General features: G+C 40.0%; 20 non-coding genes across 20 annotated transcripts; all 20 read left to right on the top strand.

Annotated features, from left to right (window-relative positions):
• The first annotated feature begins 23 nt into the window (after positions 1–23).
• LOC147763924 (signal recognition particle RNA) lies at positions 24–323 on the top strand. Its single transcript, XR_015332614.1, has one exon.
• Positions 324–839: 516 nt separating this feature from the next.
• Positions 840–957, top strand: LOC147763923 (U5 spliceosomal RNA). Its single transcript, XR_015332584.1, has one exon. It is a non-coding gene; the product is annotated as a U5 spliceosomal RNA (small nuclear RNA).
• Positions 958–1,362: 405 nt separating this feature from the next.
• On the top strand, positions 1,363–1,662 carry LOC147763922 (signal recognition particle RNA). The gene has a single exon (XR_015332629.1).
• Positions 1,663–2,178: 516 nt separating this feature from the next.
• LOC147763921 (U5 spliceosomal RNA) lies at positions 2,179–2,296 on the top strand. Its single transcript, XR_015332583.1, has one exon. It is a non-coding gene; the product is annotated as a U5 spliceosomal RNA (small nuclear RNA).
• Positions 2,297–2,701: 405 nt separating this feature from the next.
• Positions 2,702–3,001, top strand: LOC147763920 (signal recognition particle RNA). The gene has a single exon (XR_015332615.1).
• Positions 3,002–3,517: 516 nt separating this feature from the next.
• Positions 3,518–3,635, top strand: LOC147763919 (U5 spliceosomal RNA). Its single transcript, XR_015332582.1, has one exon. It is a non-coding gene; the product is annotated as a U5 spliceosomal RNA (small nuclear RNA).
• A 405-nt stretch (positions 3,636–4,040) lies between these two features.
• On the top strand, positions 4,041–4,340 carry LOC147763918 (signal recognition particle RNA). The gene has a single exon (XR_015332623.1).
• Positions 4,341–4,856: 516 nt separating this feature from the next.
• Positions 4,857–4,974, top strand: LOC147763917 (U5 spliceosomal RNA). Its single transcript, XR_015332581.1, has one exon. It is a non-coding gene; the product is annotated as a U5 spliceosomal RNA (small nuclear RNA).
• Positions 4,975–5,379: 405 nt separating this feature from the next.
• LOC147763916 (signal recognition particle RNA) lies at positions 5,380–5,679 on the top strand. Its single transcript, XR_015332613.1, has one exon.
• A 516-nt stretch (positions 5,680–6,195) lies between these two features.
• On the top strand, positions 6,196–6,313 carry LOC147763915 (U5 spliceosomal RNA). Its single transcript, XR_015332580.1, has one exon. It is a non-coding gene; the product is annotated as a U5 spliceosomal RNA (small nuclear RNA).
• Positions 6,314–6,718: 405 nt separating this feature from the next.
• On the top strand, positions 6,719–7,018 carry LOC147763914 (signal recognition particle RNA). The gene has a single exon (XR_015332601.1).
• Positions 7,019–7,534: 516 nt separating this feature from the next.
• Positions 7,535–7,652, top strand: LOC147763913 (U5 spliceosomal RNA). The gene has a single exon (XR_015332578.1). It is a non-coding gene; the product is annotated as a U5 spliceosomal RNA (small nuclear RNA).
• Positions 7,653–8,057: 405 nt separating this feature from the next.
• On the top strand, positions 8,058–8,357 carry LOC147763912 (signal recognition particle RNA). Its single transcript, XR_015332612.1, has one exon.
• Positions 8,358–8,873: 516 nt separating this feature from the next.
• Positions 8,874–8,991, top strand: LOC147763911 (U5 spliceosomal RNA). The gene has a single exon (XR_015332596.1). It is a non-coding gene; the product is annotated as a U5 spliceosomal RNA (small nuclear RNA).
• Positions 8,992–9,396: 405 nt separating this feature from the next.
• LOC147763910 (signal recognition particle RNA) lies at positions 9,397–9,696 on the top strand. The gene has a single exon (XR_015332627.1).
• Positions 9,697–10,057: 361 nt separating this feature from the next.
• Positions 10,058–10,175, top strand: LOC147763909 (U5 spliceosomal RNA). The gene has a single exon (XR_015332577.1). It is a non-coding gene; the product is annotated as a U5 spliceosomal RNA (small nuclear RNA).
• Positions 10,176–10,580: 405 nt separating this feature from the next.
• LOC147763908 (signal recognition particle RNA) lies at positions 10,581–10,880 on the top strand. Its single transcript, XR_015332618.1, has one exon.
• A 517-nt stretch (positions 10,881–11,397) lies between these two features.
• LOC147763907 (U5 spliceosomal RNA) lies at positions 11,398–11,515 on the top strand. The gene has a single exon (XR_015332576.1). It is a non-coding gene; the product is annotated as a U5 spliceosomal RNA (small nuclear RNA).
• Positions 11,516–11,920: 405 nt separating this feature from the next.
• LOC147763906 (signal recognition particle RNA) lies at positions 11,921–12,220 on the top strand. Its single transcript, XR_015332621.1, has one exon.
• Positions 12,221–12,736: 516 nt separating this feature from the next.
• Positions 12,737–12,854, top strand: LOC147763905 (U5 spliceosomal RNA). Its single transcript, XR_015332575.1, has one exon. It is a non-coding gene; the product is annotated as a U5 spliceosomal RNA (small nuclear RNA).
• Positions 12,855–13,059: the final 205 nt, after the last annotated feature.

The following is a 13,059-nucleotide window of genomic DNA, read 5'->3' as shown; positions in this document are numbered from 1 at the left end:
AACAATATTGTCATCAACAACCGACTGGGAGCTGTGGCGGGCTCCTGTAATCTGGCTGTTCAGAGGTCTGAGCTGGTGGATGGTGTGAGGTTAGGGCTTCTGCCGGTCGTCTGTCTATGGCGATCGGGTGTCCGCACTAAGCTCGGCATCAATATGGTAAGCTGGACGGAGGTCTGGTCGACCAGGTTGACCAAAGCGGACCGCATTGGGTCAGGGCAGAAATGCAGCAGCCAAAAGGTTCCGTGTCGAGCAGTATGGTGGGATCGCATCCGTGAATAGAAGCCTGCTGGTAGCCTAACCAAAAGAACTTGACCCAACTCTTTATTTTTACATTATTTTACTTTTCAACACACTTTCCATTTGGCCATGATCATGTCCGAACTAAACTGTTGCTATAACTGGAATTTATATCATTTTGCATGATGATCACCAAGCGTTTCACCAAGTACGGCATCCGCCAACAATATCTCAGGTGAATTTCAAATGTCAAAACATGTTTACTGTTGGCACTGAGAGCGTCGGAGTGTTTTAGATGTTAAATATAAATGTGCAACACCTACATGCATGACCCCTTTTATTGGCGACCGACTGCGCGCCTTACCCGTCGGCACATGGCATTAAAAAGAACGAGCTTTTCAAAAGAACCAAAGATGGTACTGTTTGTTATTCCCAAACTAAAATATTACATGTTATTGCTATAGAGAAATTAAAAATGTCTCAAGTATTATCTCAATAGCACAAAATATATGAAGCTGTTTTTTTAGAATAATTATGCAAAGTCACTCCCATTTCAAATGCTACTAAAATGAAGTATATAACCGGTAAGGGCAGTGAGGTCTTCACTCTGGTTTCTCTTCATCCACGAATAAATCTTTCGCCTTTTACTAAAGATTTCCGTGGAGAGGAACAATACAATGAGTCTATAGACTAATTTTTCAAGACCTCCTCATGGAGGTTAGCATTGAAAAAAAATTGAACATTTTACGTTTACATTCCTCTCTCTTGCGACAAATTCTATCTCCTTGTCATGCCTTACCTCCAGCTGAAAAAAGGTTTTGTACTCATAGTATAACATGTTCAGTCAAATTGACGTAATTGGGCGGGGAAATACCACTACCCAAGACCATTTTGCGGCGACCAAACGCTTCAATTAATTTATATCGGGGGTGCAAATATCTCTCGTCCTTTAGACACAGTCCATTATGAATTAATCTTAACAATGGTCATCAGATCAATTTAACTCAACTAACATTCTAAGAAAAAGACATTTTGCAAATATGTTTTATTATGCAGTATTGATTTTTAAGTGTTTAAAAGAAAATAAAGCACTTTCAATTATAACAATATTGTCATCAACAACCGACTGGGAGCTGTGGCGGGCTCCTGTAATCTGGCTGTTCAGAGGTCTGAGCTGGTGGATGGTGTGAGGTTAGGGCTTCTGCCGGTCGTCTGTCTATGGCGATCGGGTGTCCGCACTAAGCTCGGCATCAATATGGTAAGCTGGACGGAGGTCTGGTCGACCAGGTTGACCAAAGCGGACCGCATTGGGTCAGGGCAGAAATGCAGCAGCCAAAAGGTTCCGTGTCGAGCAGTATGGTGGGATCGCATCAGTGAATAGAAGCCTGCTGGTCGCCTAACCAAAAGAACTAGACTCAACTCTTTATTTTTAAATTATTTTACTTTTCAACACACTTTCAATTTGCCAATGATCATGTCCGAACTAAACTGTTGCTATAACTGGAATTTATATCATTTTGCATGATGATCACCAAGCATTTGACCAAGTACGGCATCCGCCAACAATATCTCAGGTGAATTTCAAATGTCAAAACATGTTTACTGTTGGCACTGAGAGCGTCGGAGTGTTTTAGATGTTAAATATAAACGTGCAACACCTACATGCATGACCCCTTTTATTGGCGACCGACTGCGCGCCTTACCCGTCGGCACATGGCATTAAAAAGAACGAGCTTTTCAAAAGAACCAAAGATGGTATTGTTTGTTATTCCCAAACTAAAATATTACATGTTATTGCTATAGAGAAATTAAAAATGTCTCAAGTATTATCTCAATAGCACAAAATATATGAAGCTGTTTTTTTAGAATAATTATGCAAAGTCACTCCCATTTCAAATGCTACTAAAATGAAGTATATAACCGGTAAGGGCAGTGAGGTCTTCACTCTGGTTTCTCTTCATCCACGAATAAATCTTTCGCCTTTTACTAAAGATTTCCGTGGAGAGGAACAATACAATGAGTCTATAGACTAATTTTTCAAGACCTCCTCATGGAGGTTAGCATTGAAAAAAAATTGAACATTTTACGTTTACATTCCTCTCTCTTGCGACAAATTCTATCTCCTTGTCATGCCTTACCTCCAGCTGAAAAAAGGTTTTGTACTCATAGTATAACATGTTCAGTCAAATTGACGTAATTGGGTGGGGAAATACCACTACCCAAGACCATTTTGCGGCGACCAAACGCTTCAATTAATTTATATCGGGGGTGCAAATATCTCTCGTCCTTTAGACACAGTCCATTATGAATTAATCTTAACAATGGTCATCAGATCAATTTAACTCAACTAACATTCTAAGAAAAAGACATTTTGCAAATATGTTTTATTATGCAGTATTGATTTTTAAGTGTTTAAAAGAAAATAAAGCACTTTCAATTATAACAATATTGTCATCAACAACCGACTGGGAGCTGTGGCGGGCTCCTGTAATCTGGCTGTTCAGAGGTCTGGGCTGGTGGATGGTGTGAGGTTAGGGCTTCTGCCGGTCGTCTGTCTATGGCGATCGGGTGTCCGCACTAAGCTCGGCATCAATATGGTAAGCTGGACGGAGGTCTGGTCGACCAGGTTGACCAAAGCGGACTGCATTGGGTCAGGGCAGAAATGCAGCAGCCAAAAGGTCCCGTGTCGAGCAGTATGGTGGGATCGCATCCGTGAATAGAAGCCTGCTGGTAGCCTAACCAAAAGAACTTGACCCAACTCTTTATTTTTACATTATTTTACTTTTCAACACACTTTCCATTTGGCCATGATCATGTCCGAACTAAACTGTTGCTATAACTGGAATTTATATCATTTTGCATGATGATCACCAAGCGTTTGACCAAGTACGGCATCCGCCAACAATATCTCAGGTGAATTTCAAATGTCAAAACATGTTTACTGTTGGCACTGAGAGCGTCGGAGTGTTTTAGATGTTAAATATAAACGTGCAACACCTACATGCATGACCCCTTTTATTGGCGACCGACTGCGCGCCTTACCCGTCGGCACATGGCATTAAAAAGAACGAGCTTTTCAAAAGAACCAAAGATGGTATTGTTTGTTATTCCCAAACTAAAATATTACATGTTATTGCTATAGAGAAATTAAAAATGTCTCAAGTATTATCTCAATAGCACAAAATATATGAAGCTGTTTTTTTAGAATAATTATGCAAAGTCACTCCCATTTCAAATGCTACTAAAATGAAGTATATAACCGGTAAGGGCAGTGAGGTCTTCACTCTGGTTTCTCTTCATCCACGAATAAATCTTTCGCCTTTTACTAAAGATTTCCGTGGAGAGGAACAATACAATGAGTCTATAGACTAATTTTTCAAGACCTCCTCATGGAGGTTAGCATTGAAAAAAAATTGAACATTTTACGTTTACATTCCTCTCTCTTGCGACAAATTCTATCTCCTTGTCATGCCTTACCTCCAGCTGAAAAAAGGTTTTGTACTCATAGTATAACATGTTCAGTCAAATTGACGTAATTGGGCGGGGAAATACCACTACCCAAGACCATTTTGCGGCGACCAAACGCTTCAATTAATTTATATCGGGGGTGCAAATATCTCTCGTCCTTTAGACACAGTCCATTATGAATTAATCTTAACAATGGTCATCAGATCAATTTAACTCAACTAACATTCTAAGTAAAAGACATTTTGCAAATATGTTTTATTATGCAGTATTGATTTTTAAGTGTTTAAAAGAAAATAAAGCACTTTCAATTATAACAATATTGTCATCAACAACCGACTGGGAGCTGTGGCGGGCTCCTGTAATCTGGCTGTTCAGAGGTCTGAGCTGGTGGATGGTGTGAGGTTAGGGCTTCTGCCGGTCGTCTGTCTATGGCGATCGGGTGTCCGCACTAAGCTCGGCATCAATATGGTAAGCTGGACGGAGGTCTGGTCGACCAGGTTGACCAAAGCGGACCGCATTGGGTCAGGGCAGAAATGCAGCAGCCAAAAGGTTCCGTGTCGAGCAGTATGGTGGGATCGCATCCGTGAATAGAAGCCTGCTGGTCGCCTAACCAAAAGAACTAAACTCAACTCTTTATTTTTAAATTATTTTACTTTTCAACACACTTTCAATTTGCCAATGATCATGTCCGAACTAAACTGTTGCTATAACTGGAATTTATATCATTTTGCATGATGATCACCAAGCGTTTCACCTAGTACGGCATCCGCCAACAATATCTCAGGTGAATTTCAAATGTCAAAACATGTTTACTGTTGGCACTGAGAGCGTCGGAGTGTTTTAGATGTTAAATATAAACGTGCAACACCTACATGCATGACCCCTTTTATTGGCGACCGACTGCGCGCCTTACCCGTCGGCACATGGCATTAAAAAGAACGAGCTTTTCAAAAGAACCAAAGATGGTATTGTTTGTTATTCCCAAACTAAAATATTACATGTTATTGCTATAGAGAAATTAAAAATGTCTCAAGTATTATCTCAATAGCACAAAATATATGAAGCTGTTTTTTTAGAATAATTATGCAAAGTCACTCCCATTTCAAATGCTACTAAAATGAAGTATATAACCGGTAAGGGCAGTGAGGTCTTCACTCTGGTTTCTCTTCATCCACGAATAAATCTTTCGCCTTTTACTAAAGATTTCCGTGGAGAGGAACAATACAATGAGTCTATAGACTAATTTTTCAAGACCTCCTCATGGAGGTTAGCATTGAAAAAAAATTGAACATTTTACGTTTACATTCCTCTCTCTTGCGACAAATTCTATCTCCTTGTCATGCCTTACCTCCAGCTGAAAAAAGGTTTTGTACTCATAGTATAACATGTTCAGTCAAATTGACGTAATTGGGCGGGGAAATACCACTACCCAAGACCATTTTGCGGCGACCAAACGCTTCAATTAATTTATATCGGGGGTGCAAATATCTCTCGTCCTTTAGACACAGTCCATTATGAATTAATCTTAACAATGGTCATCAGATCAATTTAACTCAACTAACATTCTAAGTAAAAGACATTTTGCAAATATGTTTTATTATGCAGTATTGATTTTTAAGTGTTTAAAAGAAAATAAAGCACTTTCAATTATAACAATATTGTCATCAACAACCGACTGGGAGCTGTGGCGGGCTCCTGTAATCTGGCTGTTCAGAGGTCTGAGCTGGTGGATGGTGTGAGGTTAGGGCTTCTGCCGGTCGTCTGTCTATGGCGATCGGGTGTCCGCACTAAGCTCGGCATCAATATGGTAAGCTGGACGGAGGTCTGGTCGACCAGGTTGACCAAAGCGGACCGCATTGGGTCAGGGCAGAAATGCAGCAGCCAAAAGGTTCCGTGTCGAGCAGTATGGTGGGATCGCATCCGTGAATAGAAGCCTGCTGGTAGCCTAACCAAAAGAACTTGACCCAACTCTTTATTTTTACATTATTTTACTTTTCAACACACTTTCCATTTGGCCATGATCATGTCCGAACTAAACTGTTGCTATAACTGGAATTTATATCATTTTGCATGATGATCACCAAGCGTTTCACCAAGTACGGCATCCGCCAACAATATCTCAGGTGAATTTCAAATGTCAAAACATGTTTACTGTTGGCACTGAGAGCGTCGGAGTGTTTTAGATGTTAAATATAAACGTGCAACACCTACATGCATGACCCCTTTTATTGGCGACCGACTGCGTGCCTTACCCGTCGGCACATGGCATTAAAAAGAACGAGCTTTTCAAAAGAACCAAAGATGGTATTGTTTGTTATTCCCAAACTAAAATATTACATGTTATTGCTATAGAGAAATTAAAAATGTCTCAAGTATTATCTCAATAGCACAAAATATATGAAGCTGTTTTTTTAGAATAATTATGCAAAGTCACTCCCATTTCAAATGCTACTAAAATGAAGTATATAACCGGTAAGGGCAGTGAGGTCTTCACTCTGGTTTCTCTTCATCCACGAATAAATCTTTCGCCTTTTACTAAAGATTTCCGTGGAGAGGAACAATACAATGAGTCTATAGACTAATTTTTCAAGACCTCCTCATGGAGGTTAGCATTGAAAAAAAATTGAACATTTTACGTTTACATTCCTCTCTCTTGCGACAAATTCTATCTCCTTGTCATGCCTTACCTCCAGCTGAAAAAAGGTTTTGTACTCATAGTATAACATGTTCAGTCAAATTGACGTAATTGGGTGGGGAAATACCACTACCCAAGACCATTTTGCGGCGACCAAACGCTTCAATTAATTTATATCGGGGGTGCAAATATCTCTCGTCCTTTAGACACAGTCCATTATGAATTAATCTTAACAATGGTCATCAGATCAATTTAACTCAACTAACATTCTAAGTAAAAGACATTTTGCAAATATGTTTTATTATGCAGTATTGATTTTTAAGTGTTTAAAAGAAAATAAAGCACTTTCAATTATAACAATATTGTCATCAACAACCGACTGGGAGCTGTGGCGGGCTCCTGTAATCTGGCTGTTCAGAGGTCTGAGCTGGTGGATGGTGTGAGGTTAGGGCTTCTGCCGGTCGTCTGTCTATGGCGATCGGGTGTCCGCACTAAGCTCGGCATCAATATGGTAAGCTGGACGGAGGTCTGGTCGACCAGGTTGACCAAAGAGGACCGCATTGGGTCAGGGCAGAAATGCAGCAGCCAAAAGGTCCCGTGTCGAGCAGTATGGTGGGATCGCATCCGTGAATAGAAGCCTGCTGGTAGCCTAACCAAAAGAACTTGACCCAACTCTTTATTTTTACATTATTTTACTTTTCAACACACTTTCCATTTGGCCATGATCATGTCCGAACTAAACTGTTGCTATAACTGGAATTTATATCATTTTGCATGATGATCACCAAGCGTTTCACCAAGTACGGCATCCGCCAACAATATCTCAGGTGAATTTCAAATGTCAAAACATGTTTACTGTTGGCACTGAGAGCGTCGGAGTGTTTTAGATGTTAAATATAAACGTGCAACACCTACATGCATGACCCCTTTTATTGGCGACCGACTGCGCGCCTTACCCGTCGGCACATGGCATTAAAAAGAACGAGCTTTTCAAAAGAACCAAAGATGGTACTGTTTGTTATTCCCAAACTAAAATATTACATGTTATTGCTATAGAGAAATTAAAAATGTCTCAAGTATTATCTCAATAGCACAAAATATATGAAGCTGTTTTTTTAGAATAATTATGCAAAGTCACTCCCATTTCAAATGCTACTAAAATGAAGTATATAACCGGTAAGGGCAGTGAGGTCTTCACTCTGGTTTCTCTTCATCCACGAATAAATCTTTCGCCTTTTACTAAAGATTTCCGTGGAGAGGAACAATACAATGAGTCTATAGACTAATTTTTCAAGACCTCCTCATGGAGGTTAGCATTGAAAAAAAATTGAACATTTTACGTTTACATTCCTCTCTCTTGCGACAAATTCTATCTCCTTGTCATGCCTTACCTCCAGCTGAAAAAAGGTTTTGTACTCATAGTATAACATGTTCAGTCAAATTGACGTAATTGGGCGGGGAAATACCACTACCCAAGACCATTTTGCGGCGACCAAACGCTTCAATTAATTTATATCGGGGGTGCAAATATCTCTCGTCCTTTAGACACAGTCCATTATGAATTAATCTTAACAATGGTCATCAGATCAATTTAACTCAACTAACATTCTAAGAAAAAGACATTTTGCAAATATGTTTTATTATGCAGTATTGATTTTTAAGTGTTTAAAAGAAAATAAAGCACTTTCAATTATAACAATATTGTCATCAACAACCGACTGGGAGCTGTGGCGGGCTCCTGTAATCTGGCTGTTCAGAGGTCTGAGCTGGTGGATGGTGTGAGGTTAGGGCTTCTGCCGGTCGTCTGTCTATGGCGATCGGGTGTCCGCACTAAGCTCGGCATCAATATGGTAAGCTGGACGGAGGTCTGGTCGACCAGGTTGACCAAAGCGGACTGCATTGGGTCAGGGCAGAAATGCAGCAGCCAAAAGGTCCCGTGTCGAGCAGTATGGTGGGATCGCATCCGTGAATAGAAGCCTGCTGGTAGCCTAACCAAAAGAACTTGACCCAACTCTTTATTTTTACATTATTTTACTTTTCAACACACTTTCCATTTGGCCATGATCATGTCCGAACTAAACTGTTGCTATAACTGGAATTTATATCATTTTGCATGATGATCACCAAGCGTTTGACCAAGTACGGCATCCGCCAACAATATCTCAGGTGAATTTCAAATGTCAAAACATGTTTACTGTTGGCACTGAGAGCGTCGGAGTGTTTTAGATGTTAAATATAAACGTGCAACACCTACATGCATGACCCCTTTTATTGGCGACCGACTGCGCGCCTTACCCGTCGGCACATGGCATTAAAAAGAACGAGCTTTTCAAAAGAACCAAAGATGGTATTGTTTGTTATTCCCAAACTAAAATATTACATGTTATTGCTATAGAGAAATTAAAAATGTCTCAAGTATTATCTCAATAGCACAAAATATATGAAGCTGTTTTTTTAGAATAATTATGCAAAGTCACTCCCATTTCAAATGCTACTAAAATGAAGTATATAACCGGTAAGGGCAGTGAGGTCTTCACTCTGGTTTCTCTTCATCCACGAATAAATCTTTCGCCTTTTACTAAAGATTTCCGTGGAGAGGAACAATACAATGAGTCTATAGACTGATTTTTCAAGACCTCCTCATGGAGGTTAGCATTGAAAAAAAATTGAACATTTTACGTTTACATTCCTCTCTCTTGCGACAAATTCTATCTCCTTGTCATGCCTTACCTCCAGCTGAAAAAAGGTTTTGTACTCATAGTATAACATGTTCAGTCAAATTGACGTATTTGGGCGGGGAAATACCACTACCCAAGACCATTTTGCGGCGACCAAACGCTTCAATTAATTTATATCGGGGGTGCAAATATCTCTCGTCCTTTAGACACAGTCCATTATGAATTAATCTTAACAATGGTCATCAGATCAATTTAACTCAACTAACATGCTAAGTAAAAGACATTTTGCAAATATGTTTTATTATGCAGTATTGATTTTTAAGTGTTTAAAAGAAAATAAAGCACTTTCAATTATAACAATATTGTCATCAACAACCGACTGGGAGCTGTGGCGGGCTCCTGTAATCTGGCTGTTCAGAGGTCTGAGCTGGTGGATGGTGTGAGGTTAGGGCTTCTGCCGGTCGTCTGTCTATGGCGATCGGGTGTCCGCACTAAGCTCGGCATCAATATGGTAAGCTGGACAGAGGTCTGGTCGACCAGGTTGACCAAAGCGGACTGCATTGGGTCAGGGCAGAAATGCAGCAGCCAAAAGGTCCCGTGTCGAGCAGTATGGTGGGATCGCATCCGTGAATAGAAGCCTGCTGGTAGCCTAACCAAAAGAACTTGACCCAGGTGAATTTCAAATGTCAAAACATGTTTACTGTTGGCACTGAGAGCGTCGGAGTGTTTTAGATGTTAAATATAAACGTGCAACACCTACATGCATGACCCCTTTTATTGGCGACCGACTGCGCGCCTTACCCGTCGGCACATGGCATTAAAAAGAACGAGCTTTTCAAAAGAACCAAAGATGGTATTGTTTGTTATTCCCAAACTAAAATATTACATGTTATTGCTATAGAGAAATTAAAAATGTCTCAAGTATTATCTCAATAGCACAAAATATATGAAGCTGTTTTTTTAGAATAATTATGCAAAGTCACTCCCATTTCAAATGCTACTAAAATGAAGTATATAACCGGTAAGGGCAGTGAGGTCTTCACTCTGGTTTCTCTTCATCCACGAATAAATCTTTCGCCTTTTACTAAAGATTTCCGTGGAGAGGAACAATACAATGAGTCTATAGACTAATTTTTCAAGACCTCCTCATGGAGGTTAGCATTGAAAAAAAACTGAACATTTTACGTTTACATTCCTCTCTCTTGCGACAAATTCTATCTCCTTGTCATGCCTTACCTCCAGCTGAAAAAAGGTTTTGTACTCATAGTATAACATGTTCAGTCAAATTGACGTAATTGGGCGGGGAAATACCACTACCCAAGACCATTTTGCGGCGACCAAACGCTTCAATTAATTTATATCGGGGGTGCAAATATCTCTCGTCCTTTAGACACAGTCCATTATGAATTAATCTTAACAATGGTCATCAGATCAATTTAACTCAACTAACATGCTAAGTAAAAGACATTTTGCAAATATGTTTTATTATGCAGTATTGATTTTTAAGTGTTTAAAAGAAAATAAAGCACTTTCAATTATAACAATATTGTCATCAACAACCGACTGGGAGCTGTGGCGGGCTCCTGTAATCTGGCTGTTCAGAGGTCTGAGCTGGTGGATGGTGTGAGGTTAGGGCTTCTGCCGGTCGTCTGTCTATGGCGATCGGGTGTCCGCACTAAGCTCGGCATCAATATGGTAAGCTGGACAGAGGTCTGGTCGACCAGGTTGACCAAAGCGGACTGCATTGGGTCAGGGCAGAAATGCAGCAGCCAAAAGGTCCCGTGTCGAGCAGTATGGTGGGATCGCATCCGTGAATAGAAGCCTGCTGGTAGCCTAACCAAAAGAACTTGACCCAACTCTTTATTTTTACATTATTTTACTTTTCAACACACTTTCCATTTGGCCATGATCATGTCCGAACTAAACTGTTGCTATAACTGGAATTTATATCATTTTGCATGATGATCACCAAGCGTTTGACCAAGTACGGCATCCGCCAACAATATCTCAGGTGAATTTCAAATGTCAAAACATGTTTACTGTTTGCACTGAGAGCGTCGGAGTGTTTTAGATGTTAAATATAAACGTGCAAACACCTACGTGCATGACCCCTTTTATTGGCGACCGACTGCGCGCCTTACCCGTCGGCACATGGCATTAAAAAGAACGAGCTTTTCAAAAGAACCAAAGATGGTATTGTTTGTTATTCCCAAACTAAAATATTACATGCTATTGCTATAGAGAAATTAAAAATGTCTCAAGTATTATCTCAATAGCACAAAATATATGAAGCTGTTTTTTTAGAATAATTATGCAAAGTCACTCCCATTTCAAATGCTACTAAAATGAAGTATATAACCGGTAAGGGCAGTGAGGTCTTCACTCTGGTTTCTCTTCATCCACGAATAAATCTTTCGCCTTTTACTAAAGATTTCCGTGGAGAGGAACAATACAATGAGTCTATAGACTAATTTTTCAAGACCTCCTCATGGAGGTTAGCATTGAAAAAAAATTGAACATTTTACGTTTACATTCCTCTCTCTTGCGACAAATTCTATCTCCTTGTCATGCCTTACCTCCAGCTGAAAAAAGGTTTTGTACTCATAGTATAACATGTTCAGTCAAATTGATGTAATTGGGCGGGGAAATACCACTACCCAAGACCATTTTGCGGCGACCAAACGCTTCAATTAATTTATATCGGGGGTGCAAATATCTCTCGTCCTTTAGACACAGTCCATTATGAATTAATCTTAACAATGGTCATCAGATCAATTTAACTCAACTAACATTCTAAGTAAAAGACATTTTGCAAATATGTTTTATTATGCAGTATTGATTTTTAAGTGTTTAAAAGAAAATAAAGCACTTTCAATTATAACAGTATTGTCATCAACAACCGACTGGGAGCTGTGGCGGGCTCCTGTAATCTGGCTGTTCAGAGGTCTGAGCTGGTGGATGGTGTGAGGTTAGGGCTTCTGCCGGTCGTCTGTCTATGGCGATCGGGTGTCCGCACTAAGCTCGGCATCAATATGGTAAGCTGGACGGAGGTCTGGTCGACCAGGTTGACCAAAGCGGACCGCATTGGGTCAGGGCAGAAATGCAGCAGCCAAAAGGTTCCGTGTCGAGCAGTATGGTGGGATCGCATCCGTGAATAGAAGCCTGCTGGTCGCCTAACCAAAAGAACTAGACTCAACTCTTTATTTTTACATTATTTTACTTTTCAACACACTTTCCATTTGGCCATGATCATGTCCGAACTAAACTGTTGCTATAACTGGAATTTATATCATTTTGCATGATGATCACCAAGCGTTTCACCAAGTACGGCATCCGCCAACAATATCTCAGGTGAATTTCAAATGTCAAAACATGTTTACTGTTGGCACTGAGAGCGTCGGAGTGTTTTAGATGTTAAATATAAACGTGCAACACCTACATGCATGACCCCTTTTATTGGCGACCGACTGCGCGCCTTACCCGTCGGCACATGGCATTAAAAAGAACGAGCTTTTCAAAAGAACCAAAGATGGTATTGTTTGTTATTCCCAAACTAAAATATTACATGTTATTGCTATAGAGAAATTAAAAATGTCTCAAGTATTATCTCAATAGCACAAAATATATGAAGCTGTTTTTTTAGAATAATTATGCAAAGTCACTCCCATTTCAAATGCTACTAAAATGAAGTATATAACCGGTAAGGGCAGTGAGGTCTTCACTCTGGTTTCTCTTCATCCACGAATAAATCTTTCGCCTTTTACTAAAGATTTCCGTGGAGAGGAACAATACAATGAGTCTATAGACTAATTTTTCAAGACCTCCTCATGGAGGTTAGCATTGAAAAAAAATTGAACATTTTACGTTTACATTCCTCTCTCTTGCGACAAATTCTATCTCCTTGTCATGCCTTACCTCCAGCTGAAAAAAGGTTTTGTACTCATAGTGTAACATGTTCAGTCAAATTGACGTAATTGGGTGGGGAAATACCACTACCCAAGACCATTTTGCGGCGACCAAACGCTTCAATTAATTTATATC

The sequence above is a fragment of the Lingula anatina genome, chromosome 1 (genome assembly GCF_051362555.1).
Source record: "Lingula anatina isolate TDL-2025a chromosome 1, LinAna3.0, whole genome shotgun sequence".
Classification (NCBI taxonomy): domain Eukaryota; kingdom Metazoa; phylum Brachiopoda; class Lingulata; order Lingulida; family Lingulidae; genus Lingula; species Lingula anatina.
This window is presented reverse-complemented; position numbering and strand designations above follow the sequence as displayed.